General features: G+C 35.1%; 1 long non-coding RNA gene across 1 annotated transcript; it reads right to left on the bottom strand.

Moving 5' to 3' along the window:
* Positions 1-10,536: 10,536 nt before the first annotated feature.
* LOC123307679 lies at positions 10,537-14,938 on the bottom strand. Its single transcript, XR_006536994.1, has 4 exons — positions 14,792-14,938; positions 14,443-14,492; positions 13,950-14,279; positions 10,537-11,006 (listed from the first exon to the last, which is right to left on the bottom strand). It is a non-coding gene; the product is annotated as an uncharacterized LOC123307679 (long non-coding RNA).
* Positions 14,939-15,437: the final 499 nt, after the last annotated feature.

The raw sequence follows: 15,437 nt of genomic DNA, 5'->3' as shown, positions 1-15,437 counted from the left end.
AATGGAAAACATACGCAAACATAGGATAGTTAAAATAGTGAACAAATGGGAAGGTCGTTATGGCTCCAAAAATCTCATAAGTAGCCCCCATTTTAAGGGAAGAATAATATTTGGGGAAAATTTATTGGCAATTGAAATGAAAAAAGTTAATTTGATCTTCAATAAACTTGTGTATATTGGTTCTGCCGTACTAGATATTTCAAAAACTTGTTTATACGACTTTCATTATAATTATAGTCTCACTAAATTATATAAAACTATCCTAGGTTCGAATCCCGTCGACTTCAAGATTCTTTTTTTCCCCCTTTTTTTTTTTTTTTACTACGGCCCTAAAATACAACTACATCTCTGAACCCCCACAATGGAACCCCCTTTCAGGAGACCCAGCGCTCCGCGCCCCACTACTCAGAGCCCCCATATTCATACGATTTCTAATATCTCAAGGTCAAATTTGAGCTAGAACATACATTGCTATACTACTGTTAACATCTCACTAAAACCCCTGAACACAATTAAAATAAATTTCTTTTCTGAATTGAAGACAGCAACATTTAAATCAATTATGTCGGGAGTTATTTATAAAATTCCTTGTCGGGATTGTGACCCGAGTGTTCATTGGACAAACGGGTCGATACCTAGAAACTAGAATATCCGAACATCGACGTGATAGCATTAACATTGTTGCCACCCTTTATACAAGGGCCCCATTGTTAACATATTCTTGCTCAAGTCAGCATTTTCCAAAACAATATATGAGTAGCAGCATGACGCTCTCAGTTCAGTTCAGATTAGGTTTTCATATTATTCAGATCTATTGATCTATTCTGTATCTTGTGCCTTACAAATAAATTAAATATAATTACAGTGTGTGTTCCTTCGTAAAGTGACAATCTGATAGTGTTCATAACTAAAGGTTTTACGGAGCTTCACCTCAATAAAGCTACCCTGGTGACAGCGACCCTGCTTTTTTTTAAACTAAGTGTTCCGAAAAGAATACAACAACAACATACACAACCTCCTTAAAAAGAAAGATAATAATACACCACTAGTGGAACAGGAATTACACTGTAATGAATCCCAGTTTTCTGGGAAAATTGGAGTTCATTTTAGTGCATTCCTTTCATTTCACATTTCCGCCTTAGAAAATATTCAATTCTCAAATATTCAATACATTCATTCCGATAGGCAGAGTAAATGAAAAAAACCGTTTATCTGTGTTTAACGTTGTTTTTCTTGCATGCCGTTTTGCATTGACGTTTTTCTGATGTTGATATGCGATAAACCGCAGCTGACGACGTTTTTCACTCTTGTCGCATTCTGGAATTTTCAGATTTTTAGCGTGTGGGGGGATTAGTCTATAAAAGCAGATTTTCCCCCGCGACGGCCTCTTTTACTCTTTAGTCTCTTTTGTCACTTTAGTCTCTTTTGTCACTGTGGAGACCGGCGATTAGGAAGGAGGAGTCATAAGCGATGACTCACTACAAGTGTTGAAGGAGATGTGAACAGTGAAGAAAAAGCAGTATGATAACAACAGCGGGTGTAGATTGTTGTATACAAAAAATCCCATTATTGTTACTAAAAATAACTTTGCTGAATAAGCAATATTAAAATAATATAAAAGAAACTTCCTCAAACTGCGAAGCAGTTCCGCTCAGACCGTCATACAGAACGTTAGTTCCGCCCAGACTGTCGTATAGAACGTTAGTTCCGCATAAGTAATCATACCACACGTATCGCATATTGTAATTCATACGTATAGTAGTTCTATGTTCTGTTTCAACTAAATAAGTACCAGTTAAGTGTAAAGGTGACCTATAACCATAACCAGTAAATAAATCAAGTTAAGTTAAGTGTACAGTTTCAATTCCAACGACCATTCGACGAGTTTTGGTGTCTTCTCTAAAAAGCCACCTGGTGTCAGAAGAACCTTTTCAAAAACCCAAAAGTTCGCAGCAGGAATACGACAAGATACATTGAGTTCACAATTGAATTTAAAAGTGTTACGTCCAGTTTCATAATCGAATTAAACGTCACTTTAAGCTTAAAGCTTCCTTTACTGTCATTTTTAGTAGGGTTAAAGGAGGCTTTAAAATTAAAGGGACTTTAGGTTTGATTATGAAACCGGCCGTTAGTTACGTTATTATTTTGGGATTATTATAATTGTTAAATAAATAAATTGGATCGCTGAAAAGTGTATTGATGTGATCACCCTGGGGTATCACAGTCACTTTAGTCTCTTTTGTCACTTTTACGCTCTGTACTCACTTTTCTCTGCGATTCGACTTTGATTGTGTGCACGAAAAGCCGTTCAACGAATTTATAAATAATTTTGTGTTGCGAGGGTTAGTGCTCTTAGGAATTAATTTTTATTTTTTTGCGTTTTCCGCGAGTGCCACGAAATAAAGGAGGTAGGTCCCCGTCTATACCGGTCAGTTTCTTTATTAGACCTACACCGGTTACTTCTTTGACACTGCTGTACTGTATCGCTTTCTGTTATCTTTGCCGTACTTTACCCTGTTTCGCGAGTGTGACTTTTCCCTTCGCTATCAGTCATGGTGCGTAAGCCCTTGGGGTAGTGAAGAGGAAGTCCCGTCAACACCCCTGTTCGCGTTCCCGCGTCATAAGTGTTGAAAGAAAAATCTCTTCTTTTCTATCAGTCATGGTGCGTAAGTTATTGGGGTAGAGAATAAGAGATACCTTCAGTGAAATCCCGTAGTTGCGCTCAAAATAGACCATGGAGCGTAGCCCTTGGGGTAGCGAATAAAAGTCTCGAGTAGATCCGCCCTGGTTGTGTTTCTTTCAGTTCTGGAGAAATACAATTAATTACATCCCGATACCGTATAGCAAGTCATTTCACTTATCCATTTCGTCAGTTCTGGTTGGCGCATTTTATTGAACAACCTTTGATTTTTCACTGTACCCGGTGTAAACTTTATAAAGTGCTCCTGATCGGATCGAATTTCCCGAATGTATGTTTGCTGATCGATTCGCTCACATTTCATACCTACACATATTTCCGTTGTTTATATAATCATTTTCCGAAGGTGTGAATAAACTGGTACATAATTTGATTTTGACTACTTCGTTATCGCTACCACCCTAGATAACAGCGAACTCTGTCTCCGACTAGCAGCTACTCTGGTAGGTTTGCTATTCTTCCTAGTGAAAAGAATAGCTGGCGCTCGAGATAAGTTTTCTCCGAGGAAACCATGTTACAACACTCTTTCGGTTTCGAAGTTTCTATTATAGGATTTGAAAACAACTTAAAAAAGCGGTTAACACATGAAATGGTGTCGGTTGAACAGTGCAAAATATCAATTAACAAAATAACTGATATTGACAACCTGAACACAGTGTACTTCAACTTAGTTGGCAAACTAAGAGAAAAGGGTCGAATAAACAACGAAATTTGAATTTCGTCCTTTCGTTCATACAGCATATGTCATGTTCATTACTTTTTTTGATGTTCCACCTGTTCCTCGACAACAATTAGTTGTGGTTTAACTGCCAGTAAGCATGTATCGCTCTGTGTATTTTATGCATCGTAAAATAAGATTTTTATTTTTTAATGTGACCAATAATATTGTGTATTGTGTTTTTATAATAATATTGTTGTGTTTGGTTCATTACTGCATTTTGAATCTTCCACAGCCCAGAAGAAGACGGCAACAAGTCGAAACGTCGGCAAATTTGTTCGAATTATCCTTTGGATTTACTGACCTTAACCCGTTAAAACATCGAGATATAACTGAAGAAGGTCATCATACAATTTTCGTAAATATAAATAACGATGGGCACGCGGGGTAAGGTCGGCCTTACGACGGTTTTTTGTGTATTGGCAACAATACAACTTTTTATGCGATTGTTTCGATAGTGAAGACGATATACCCCTCTGCAACCTAGCTGCAAAAAATACAAAAAAGAAGAGTAAAAAAATTCATTTGAATTGGGAAGAAAAATATTCGAGTTTTCCTGCCGAGAATACCTTATTCAAGTGTGACAAATTCAGTGTTGCATTATGTCTTAACAAGGACAGAAATTGTTTTCGACGTTTTCACGTGGAATGAAAATATTTAATCAATTTCATTTCACTGTATTCAACCCTTTTTCTTATGAATTTATTTGAATAAAATGGCGTAGATATGGGGTAATAACGACCAGTTTAAAGAGGGGAATTCCGATCGGCCAGTTTTATGCAAGAAAAACAACAAAAGCCCCTTGGACTGAGGAACAGTTAGAAGCTGCACTAAATGCTATTGCAAATGGATTACCCGAGAGACAGGCTGTTACAAAATTCAATATTCCTAGGTCTACTTCACAAGACAGGAGAAAAAAATTAGGATATTTCGGCACTTCATTACGCCGATAACAGTATCATCGTTTTGACTATCCCACCCCATAGTTCACATCGCCTTCAGCCTCTAGATGTGTCTTTTTATTCCTCTCTAAAGTCTGCATATCATAATGAATGTGACAAATTTGGTGACCCCCAATGAAGTAGATCAATTATTTAGCAAATCGTACAGTAGAGTAGCTTTATAGCTGATAATGAAGTCAGCAGGACTTTTTCTTCACAGAAATTAACCCTGTTTCATCATGTTTCAATATTAATATGACAAAACCTAAAAGAAAGTCTCCGTTGTTTATAAACAACGTTCTTTGATTTTTACTTCCACGCCTTCAAAAGAAGCATTTGAATTGAATGAATCAAAAAAGAATAGTACAAAATCGACTAAAAACGCAAAAAGAAATGTATTTGAGGAGAACATCACAATATCTGAGCCAAGAATAAAATCTAAGAGATCAGCTTCAAGGGAAAACAGCCTTCCCACAACATAGGTCATGGATGACAATCGATCCGACAATGAACAGAAAGTGACATGTGACATGTGACAAGGTTCCTTTTAACCTCTGAACCAGGACCTTCTAAGTCGTCCGTACCAAACACCTCAACAGCCCTGTTAGAAACAGAGTATTATTTTTCACAAAAACAGGTAGAAAAACATAGGAGTGAGGCAAGAGATGAGACTTGGCTCATAGATTCAAAGTTTCCCAAGCAACTGTGACCAACATTGTAATAAAATGGATTCATCTCTTGCATGGGGTATTGCACGAACATTTGAATTCCAAAATTCCATCAAGAAAAAAAATCAAACGTGCCTTCCACTGTCGTGTTGTTCTTGATTCTACGGAAATGGCAATGACAGTTCTAAGAACATCCTTGACAGGCACTAGTTGGAGTTGCACCAAATGGATTAATATCGTATGTAAGCTCTCTTTAACCAGGTGCAAATTCAGATTTAAAAAAAATAGTTCAACAGTGTGGTACATTAGAGCAGTTAGAGGCAGGTGACTTAATATTGGCAGGCGAAGGATTCTTAATTGGCGACTTGCTGCCAAATGGAGTCAGCGTAAATATTCCGCCATTCCTGCAAACTGCTCAATTTACTGCTCCCCAAATTAAACAAACCGAGCCCATTGCCAGAGCTCGAATTCATGGGGAGAGAGCGATAGAAAGAATGAAAAGATTTAAGACCTCGAACTTTATTCCACGCTCTTTATTTGAGCATGCTGAGAAGATTTTCCAGGTTATAGGGGCACTGACTAATCTCCAAGACCCATTGATAGATGAGCTGAAAGATTTATACTCATCATCTGATGGTGAATGAATTGTTTATTATGACGAAAGTAAAATTAAATAAATTAGCAGAAATTAAGATGTTTTACTTTTGATCACCAAGATGTATTTCTGACATGTAGAGTCTGATACATTCAAATGATATTTTATAATTTTGGCGCAGTCAACAAAATATGGAAATTTTCACAACTATAATCGACCTTTTCTTCGCTATCATGGAGCGTAAGCCCTTGGGGTAGTGAATAAAAGTCTCGAGTAGATCCGACCTGGTTGTTGTTTTTTTTTTATTTTTGGAGAAATGTAATTAATTACATATTACATCCCGATACCGTATAGCAAATCATTTCACTTCGCGAGGTCATCCTTAGCATGCATTTCGTCAGTACTGGTTGGCGCATTTTATTGAACAACCTTTGATTTTTCACTGTACCCGGTATAAACTTTATAAAGTGATCGTGATCGGATCGAATTTTCCGAATGTATGTTTGCTGATCGATTCCCTCATATTTCATACCTACATATATTTCCGTTGTTTATATAAATAATCATTTTCCGAAGGTGTGAATAAACTGTTATATAATTTAATTTTGACTACTTCGTTATCGCTACCACCCTAGATAACAGCGAACTCCGTCTCCGACTAGCAGGTACTCTGGTAGGTTTGCTATTCTTCCTAGTGAAAAGAATAGCTGGCGCTCGAGATAAGTTTTTCCGAGGAAACAACGTTACAAAATTGGCACGTATAATATGGGACGAAGCTCCTACGACTCCTAAATTTGACGTTGAAACAGATATTTGAAAGATATCATGAGAAGATGAGTGGAAAATGTTGTTTGTGCGGAGGGCATTTCAGAAAAATTTTGCCCGTCTCAATAGGCGGTACACGAAATGACATTACGAATCAAACGCTCAAAGCTAGCCAGTTGTGGTCCTCATTTGTTAAATTACAATTGACCGAAATCATGAGAGTGGCAAACCATCCGGAATTGGCAAAAAACATTCCGACTTAAATAATTTATCATTTGACGAATGGTTATCACAACTAGGTAATGGGTCTTTCGTAAAACTCAATAAGAGGAGCGATATAAACATTTTCGTGGACGATGAAGAAAACAACTCGAGACGTAATTTTACAAGTGGTCATTATTCGACATCTTCATTAAAAGAGGATCAGAAAAAGATATTTTTACGAGTGTTGAAAGCATGCTAGAGAAAATTGGAAATTTCTAATCCTTCGAATGTTTACGATGATTTAGTAATTGAAGATAACAAATAAATAATAGACGACAATTCCAAAGAGCACCTATTTTACACGGGATAACCTGGTGGAACGGAAAAAACTCATCTTTACAATACTCTCATAACCGTTTTACGGGACATTTTCAAAAATGACGAAATTGAGGTCGCCTGGACCAGGCATTACGGCAAATATTTTGATAGGGGGTACAACTGTTCATAGAGCTTTCAAATTACCAATTTCTCTTTCTGAAGAGTCTACTTGCGGTTGGGGAATACAATACTCATGTTCGCAATTTATTTAAACACTTATACAGCTCTTATATTATGGAATTAAGCTCCTACGACTCCTAGATTTGCTGTTGAAACAGATATTTGAAAGATATCATGAGAAGATGAGTGGAAAATGTTGTTTGTGCGGAGGGCATTTCAGAAAAATTTTGCCCGTCTCAATAGGCGGTACACGAAATGACATTACGAATCAAACGCTCAAAGCTAGCCAGTTGTGGTCCTCATTTGTTAAATTATAATTAACGGAAATCATGAGAGTGGCATATCATCCGGGATTGGCAGAAATGCATTCCGACTTGAATAATTCAACATTTGACGAATGGTCATTACAACTAGGTAATGGAAGTCTGCCTATCGAAAAATAGGCAGACTTCCATGAATGATGTTCGTCTATGACGGACATCATTCAGCACAAATAAATGGTTCGCGTACTGTTTTATGCCCCACTCACCTGATGGTTGATTCTATAAATAATTAATAAAATTAACAGCAACGAAACGAAATTCTATCTGAGCGAAGATTCATACATGGCTGCGGAAGAAGATGAATTTTCCGCACACGGAAACGGAAACGTGGATACTCTCAGTAAATTTACATTTTGATCGGGGTGAATGTAACGGTTCCAAAATGAAAGAATCATATTTGGGCAATCATACTATAGGATGTGTATTATTGAATGGACAACGCATAGGTGGAACTTTGATATTACCTCGTATCAAAATGAAAGCTCAAACTTCAGATTCGCCAAAAGAAATTGTAAGCTTACAATTTACGGTCAAACTTGCGTATAGTATGACTGTAAATAAATCTCAAGGACAAAGCATGAATAGAATAGGAATTTGTCTGAGAAAACCTTGCGTTACACACGGACAACTATACGTTGCTTTCTCTAGAGTTGGAAACATTGATGGAATCAAAATTTCCATTCAAGATAGCGGAAACACAAGGAACGTTTAAATTTCGAGGTAGAAAGATAGTAATTTTGTCTTTCCAACAATAATCGACAATGACAGCAATAAAAATAACGATCGGCCAGTACCAAGATATTTTTGATACAATTTCATGGAGTTCCGAAATAGATAATAACGATCAATGGTGCGAAGACATGTGACACTGTGATTTAGATTGTAAATAGGATAATGATCAATATTATTCAATTGATAAAAATATTCTTATAGAGACAAATGTAAATAAAACATCGAAAAACAGGAATATGTTGCTAATCCTACGAATGCTAACACAAGCAATATTTGTAATCAGCCAAATTTCTCTCGAACCGACGGTCGAAATAAAACAAATATTTTCGTTTATGATCAACCTGAAATTTCACGAAAAATGTAATAGAATCGAGAAAATTCTAGGCTGTATAGGAAAATGAACCTTTTAAAAAGATTGTTTTAATTTGTTTTGTGAAGGAAAATTTTCAAAATAATTATTTTTCATTATTTTCACTCCTTTTGCGTTTTCTCACGACGTACAAACAATCATAGCAACAAGACGTGCTTTCAAAGGGTACTTAATTAAAAAAAAATATATATTTCATTCGGTCTCACAAGACCTGTTCAAACTATGTATGGCCAGTTTTTATATGAGATTCGAGTATATGGTAAAATACCAAGAGATTTCATCTCAACAGTTGTAGAATCATACCCAGATTGATTTGGGAGAGATTATTCAATTGGAATTCAATTTTATTATTAAAATTGACTATACAGCCCAGGGGGGTGAAACTCCCTCTTCTATGGTCCAATCTACAACCAAATATGGCCGACATGAATTTCCGGTTGAAGTGACAGTCAAAACCAAATTAACCTAATTCTTTTGGTTGACAACCTGTTGACGTTTCAAAAATCATGTTTTTAATATTCACATTTCATTATTAAACTGAAAAATTACTTCCCTACTACATAACGAGGCGGATTATTTAGGAGATTCAAGGAGAAGTAACTTACGAACGACCGCATGTTGAATATTATTTTCATCTATTCTGATACTCGTGATTAGGAAGGTTGAGCTATTTTTGATCTCTGAATTTCTTATCATTCCAATTCTACATCAATCACTTTGTGACTATGTTATTTACTAAGCTTTCTCTATCTTCAATCTCTTTTTTCTGTTTCAGATATGATTTCAATTTTATACAAGGGAACAAGAAAATTTATCACAATGAAAGAGCCGGTCCGATAATTTAAATAGCTCATTATGTGAATAAATTCAATATAACTAGACTTTTATAGGGACAGATTTTTGCTGAGGTTTTTATCTTGGTTGTTTTGTATCATACATATATGTGGATGTTACTTGATTTCCATTTCCTCTGCTTATACTGAGATTTTATATGGGGAACAGGTTTTACGATCAACAATTCTATTTCTTCTCAAATACCATACTGTTGGATATATTTCATCCTCAATATGTATTTGCATTTTGCTGACTGATATATAAATGTGCTCCTCTGGAAAATACTATTTATAGAATTTTTAGGAAAAATAAATAAATTGCTGAAATGCTAACTCTCTCCTGCCTTGATGTTTTTTTTTATGTAATGTAAATTTACAGCTTCTATCATGAATTAGAAATCTGTTTTCAATATTACTGGTAGAAGCTGTAAATTTACAATGAAGGTGAAAACAACGAAAAGTATGTACATAGGTATAGTACGCCTGTAAATTCAAAATTCCCGCCATTCAATATCTACTTCCACAACCAAATAAGGCGGCATATAAATGACATTTGGTGTTGCCTCAGATTACTTAGGACATTTCACTTCTTGTATATTAGTGTTCTGTGATACAGCCTATACTCAATTAGAATGGAATTATAGCATTGGAAAACAAAATATAGATATGTTTTCACATCAATATGCATTGTTCATTGAATATTCAACAAGAAACTCTCATTTTAAGGTTGGATTTTGCTCTTATCGAGAGAGACAGGAATTATGTCACTTTCTGTTCTAAATTAACTGATTTCAAGGTAATACTACGTAGAATATCAATAAGTAAACGTCTTTTCAACTATAAACCGGTTGGCCCACCACAGATTCAGAGCTCATTTTGAGGGAGTAAATAAAGATATTTTGGAAATATTTTTTTGTGATCTGTGTAGGGCGATCAAAAGCAAAATTTAAAATTATGTTCAAACAAAAATTAAGACCAAAGTTACATTTTTCAAATGTAACACCCTATAGGTTTGTTAGTAGAGTGGTTTGCAACGGTTGTGAACTGTACAGAGCAAGCGCAATTCCATTTTAGGGTAGCGAAAATCCATTTGCGCTTGCTCTGTACAGTTCACAACCGTTGTGAACCACTCTACGAACACGCCTTATATTTGACCTCAAAAATGGAATGGTAAGCTCAAATTATAATGAGTTTCTTCAGATCACTTTATACCATTTACTATAAAATGGCTAATATACATAAAATGTCACGTTTTCATAGTATCCCACTCACAACTCATTAAATGGTTCACAAATAGGTTCATAAAATGGGATTTGCAGTACAATCATTGTCGTGTCAAAATTCTTCGTGTAAATGATGCTAAAAATTTATGTTGAACTTGAATTTCGCAAAATTTACAATGCCCATCAAGAACACAAAATCCCTACAAAACAGTTTCCGATAATTTAGTTCCGGATCTCTTCCGCTACCACAACAGCGCCAATTGATGCTTCGCTTTAGTGAGCGAGTTACCCCACTTAAACCTTTTTCTGTAATCTGTGATTCGAAAAAATAATTATTATGACTTACCTTTCTGCTGTAGCCGTAGGAACAACCCTCAGAGCTGAGACAGCACTCTCGGTTACCCTTCAACGTTCATCAAACTATCTTTGTCTTGTCTCCTGAAAATAGATTTTATCAATTCATAATTTTGACTCCCTCTCTATAAGATAATGTCCAGATATTAAATGTCAAAGAGAAAATATGAGTTTTTGGTCCAATGTTTTTGGCTTGAAAGGTCGGATAAATTAGGCATATGGAATTGACGTCACCTGAGAGGCAAACCATGGACATAGAGAATGGACTGAGCATTTGCTTATCAGCTTTACAGTAAATATGGCAGAAGAATGTGAACGAGACAGCCCAACGTACGGCCAGTAGTTGACTTTTTCTAGAATTTTGATTGGTTCACACTCAAGTATATGTCCACAGAAAAAAAGACAGGTCATGGCTTTCTCTCTTTCTACAGGATACACTTTCATGCGAATAATGCTCAGTCCATTCTTTATGGGGCAAACAAACCATCTGTGACATTTATAATCACAAAACCAAAGATTATAGAGTAGAAAGATGGGAAACGAGGCGACTAAAGCGATTTGTGCGCCATCTGTGTGTCAAGCGTGTTGAGTGCCATTTGCAGAAACATATGGAATTTTGTAAGATTTCAGACGTCCATTTTGACCAAAGAGGTTTTGTATGTTTTGATTCGCGTACCGCTTTTTGTTTATCTAGCTCGTTCTAGTTTCTGATTATTTAATTTTTTTGTCGTATTTCTTGGTGAAAACATCAAAATATTGTTCGGATGGTGAAGAACTTTGCTCAAATAATCGAATGGATTTTGAGAAATTAAGTTCTTCATTCAACTAAGGAAAATGGAAGCATAAATATTAAAACTCGTAACATGTGAGTCGGTCATTCATTGATTTTAATTTTCAGTGCTCCGAAGTGGATAAAATTCTCACGGCGTTAAGACAATGACTTCAGCAAAGACTACTGACTACACCATGTGCAATGAACATTTTACTGCAGGTCAATTTAGAGCTGTTCATGTTCATTTGTATGCAGAAAGCATCTCTTGAATGAACGGCCTATTAAGGGGAAATTATGACCTTTATAGGTCCATACAATGATTCTCCATTGCTACTCTTTCAATATACATATTGCAGAGGTTTTATTGATTTCGATTTGGAAACTGAGTGACTGTCAAATTGTTGTTTGGAAAGTCAAAGTTTCATAAAACCTGCTGTGAGTGTTTTGTTAATTCATTAATCAATTTGTATATTGTGTCATAAAGAGACCATATCATGAGGAAATCATAAAAAAAGGACCGAGGAACTATACATACAGGTCTTGTATATCTCTTTAAGGTTTTTTTTTAAGTGTGGTTCTGAAGATTCTATAAATAATACCTACATATGTAAGTAACTGGAATGTGAATGCTCTGATGGTATATTGAATATTGGTTCATATTAATTTCTGATATATGTATATTTCGCAAATTCAACTAAGGTAATTAATACAAAACAACCTATTGCACAGAAATAACACCGTCGACTTATAGCAGATCACCATATACTTTATTTATTATTGTCCATAATTTCAATTTTTGTAAATTTTTTATAAATTGCAAATAAAAATATAGCACATTCAACAGCGTTTTTCATTGATATCAATTGATTCCAAACAATGTTTAGATGAAAACTAACATCCTGATCACAAAACAAAACCATACTTTTGTTTTGTCGCTCAGGATGTTTGTTTTCTGATCGAAACAAAGTGGATATTGAAATTTAATACAAGGAATAGAATTCGAATTTCGCGCCCCTCAATCAAAAAACTGAAAACTGTTATTAAAAAGTTTTTCTGTATCGACAGTGCGTTTTGTGCGCCTTCTCATTGTCAAGTGTGTTTTCACTGACCAAAATGTAGTCGGTTTTTAGTACTAGAGATATGAGGGCGTTTCCTATCTTTCTACTCTATAATCCTCCTTTGCACAAAAATTTTAATTGTATGAATCAAAATTATCAAAGAATAATAAAGAATAAAGAAAATATTCACTGAAGGAAATTTTTTCAGGAAATTGATAGGTATTCATGAAAACCACAACCACGAAATCACAAAAATACGAGCTTAACCAACATTTGTGTGCCCCTAAGCAATCCTATCAAAGTCAGCTGATCCGAAATGCACTATACTCTGGTATAAGATTAATACAGTGAAAAAACGATTCAGAATTTCGGATTGACGTCACTTAGGAGCACACAAACCTCCCACAACATTTATTATCACAAAAATATTGTACAAGTCAATACTGTCGATAATGATTAGTTTTCTATCATACCGCACTTTCATATCATCACTGAAGGAAAAATAATATTCACCGAACAACATTTTCTCAGAAAATTTTTAGGGACTTATAAAAACCACAAAAACATGAATTGAACCAACACGTGTAAGCCCCTCAGCTGTCGTGGCAAGGTCAGTTGATCCAAAATACCCTATTTCTTACATGAATATTTCATTTGTAGGTTCCGACAAATAATATCAATACACAATTGTTACTTATTTGGAAGTCAGTCAGTAAAAAGTCAGTAAAATGCATAAAAAGTGAGATTATATCTCACATATTTCGATGAAATTTCCCAAAAACGATAAATTATAACTCTAAATTCAATATTTTGCTAAGAGTGAAATTTTATCAGTGGATTTGCATCTTTATGGGAAATAAAATATGAAGTGAGCACTAAGTGAAATTTCATCTTAAAATGATTTAATTTCCTCTTCGTGATTTGTGATAGCTACTCTTTAACACTGAAGCATAGGAACAGAAAATCTCCTCTTGATTATATTATTCCATGGCTCTAGGTAACGCAAAGTAGAAGAATCCAATAGAGTTGTCTAAATATATATTGACAATTCAATTTTCCAAAATTATCCCTAACTGAAACCAATGAATTTCTTACAAAAAACTGTTCTACCCTCATCTTTCCTTTTATCAGTCTCAAGTACAGAATCAACCAGCTTTGTCTATATATTTTAGTCTCGGGAGTCTTAAATTTTCCTACCTGTTGATCATGTAAGTGAACGCATGCCACACACTTAAGTATGAAGTCCTCGATGAAGACTGGTCACTAGCAGGATCTATTCTTTCTGGAAGATCCCCCAAAAGCTATCACAATTCTTGAGCTCATTTAGTACTCTGATTCAAAATTCTTAGAGTTTCTTTCAATATTATGCTCTATATCTAGTAGATATGTTACCAACTGCGGAACATAGTAGTACGTAAGATTGAATATGCTGATATCTTTCGACACAGTTGCACTCCATCAACAACAAAATCAAATTTACCATATATGGGGACCATTTTCAGTGACTCAAATTTTTGTAGCTTGGAACTGAAATTAAATACCAAATTATTTGTGAATGTCCCATCCTAGATGTATTATGGGAATAAAGTATTCGTTTAGAAGAATTTGTTTGAAGAAGATCTTGAGATATACTCACCCTGGCTCCTGTTTACTTTAGCGCCCACCTTGGAATTTTGTCTTTTACCTTCACCCTAAAAAAAGGGGCTCTATGAAATCACCATTCACTTCATGGGTGTAAATCTGTAAATATAATGAACATTAACAGATGCAATAATGTATTTTTTCATACATGTGTACATATGTATGTACATATGCATGACAAAAGGCAGAAAAAAAATTGTTTGTCCATTTCATACCAACATTATTATTTGAATAATATTATACATGTATATTAGGTTCGTAAAAACGAAACTAAGAAATAAGAAGCAAGTGTTTGAAACCGACAAATTAATTAGACAATTTATGGAGAATCTTGCATAAATCTTGAATGAAACATTATTATGACGATTAGCGAAGAGTACTCATAAATTCATATTCACTTCAGAAACTGTTTCTTACTTATAAAGTCAATTGATGATGGTTATTGGTTGGAATAAGTCATTCGCCATTGAATTCTCATTTTCATGTTGAAATTAAAAAAAAAAATCCACTTCACCCCGAAATCAAGCCGGGGTACTGTTCTTTGCAAATGAGTCAAATGACAATATCCAGTTGACAGAAATGACAGAATCCCGAAGATGCCCGAAGCGCCAATGGCCGTCAGTGGCGTACACCTATTCTTATTTTCGCTGAAAAATCGCTTCTGCAATTCGTAAGGAGATTAGCAGTTGAAAGAATATGAATATTTGATGTTCGGAATATATATATTTGATAATTCGAACAATTCGTTTGGAAAATAAATTTGTCCGATATAATTTTTCGATAAATTGAACTGAAATTGTCTAGGCGCAATGTTTTTTCTATACTTCCGAGTTTGAAAAACTGTCAAAATGAGATTTTCACCATAGAGAAAGGGTCTCTGATTTTCACTCAAATGATGGTTGAATATTCAGGATTTATATACCGTGAAAAATTTTTCTTGCACTCCCTGCAGACCCTTTTCCGTATTCCGTATAATACTCCGATTTGCCGCTATATAACTTCTAAGTTTTAACGACTGTCGAAATGAGATTTTCACACAAATGA

This window comes from Coccinella septempunctata, chromosome 2 (assembly GCF_907165205.1).
Source record: "Coccinella septempunctata chromosome 2, icCocSept1.1, whole genome shotgun sequence".
Classification (NCBI taxonomy): Eukaryota; Metazoa; Arthropoda; class Insecta; order Coleoptera; family Coccinellidae; genus Coccinella; species Coccinella septempunctata.
Note: the sequence above shows the minus strand (reverse complement) of the source record. Positions and strands in the feature narration are given on the sequence as shown.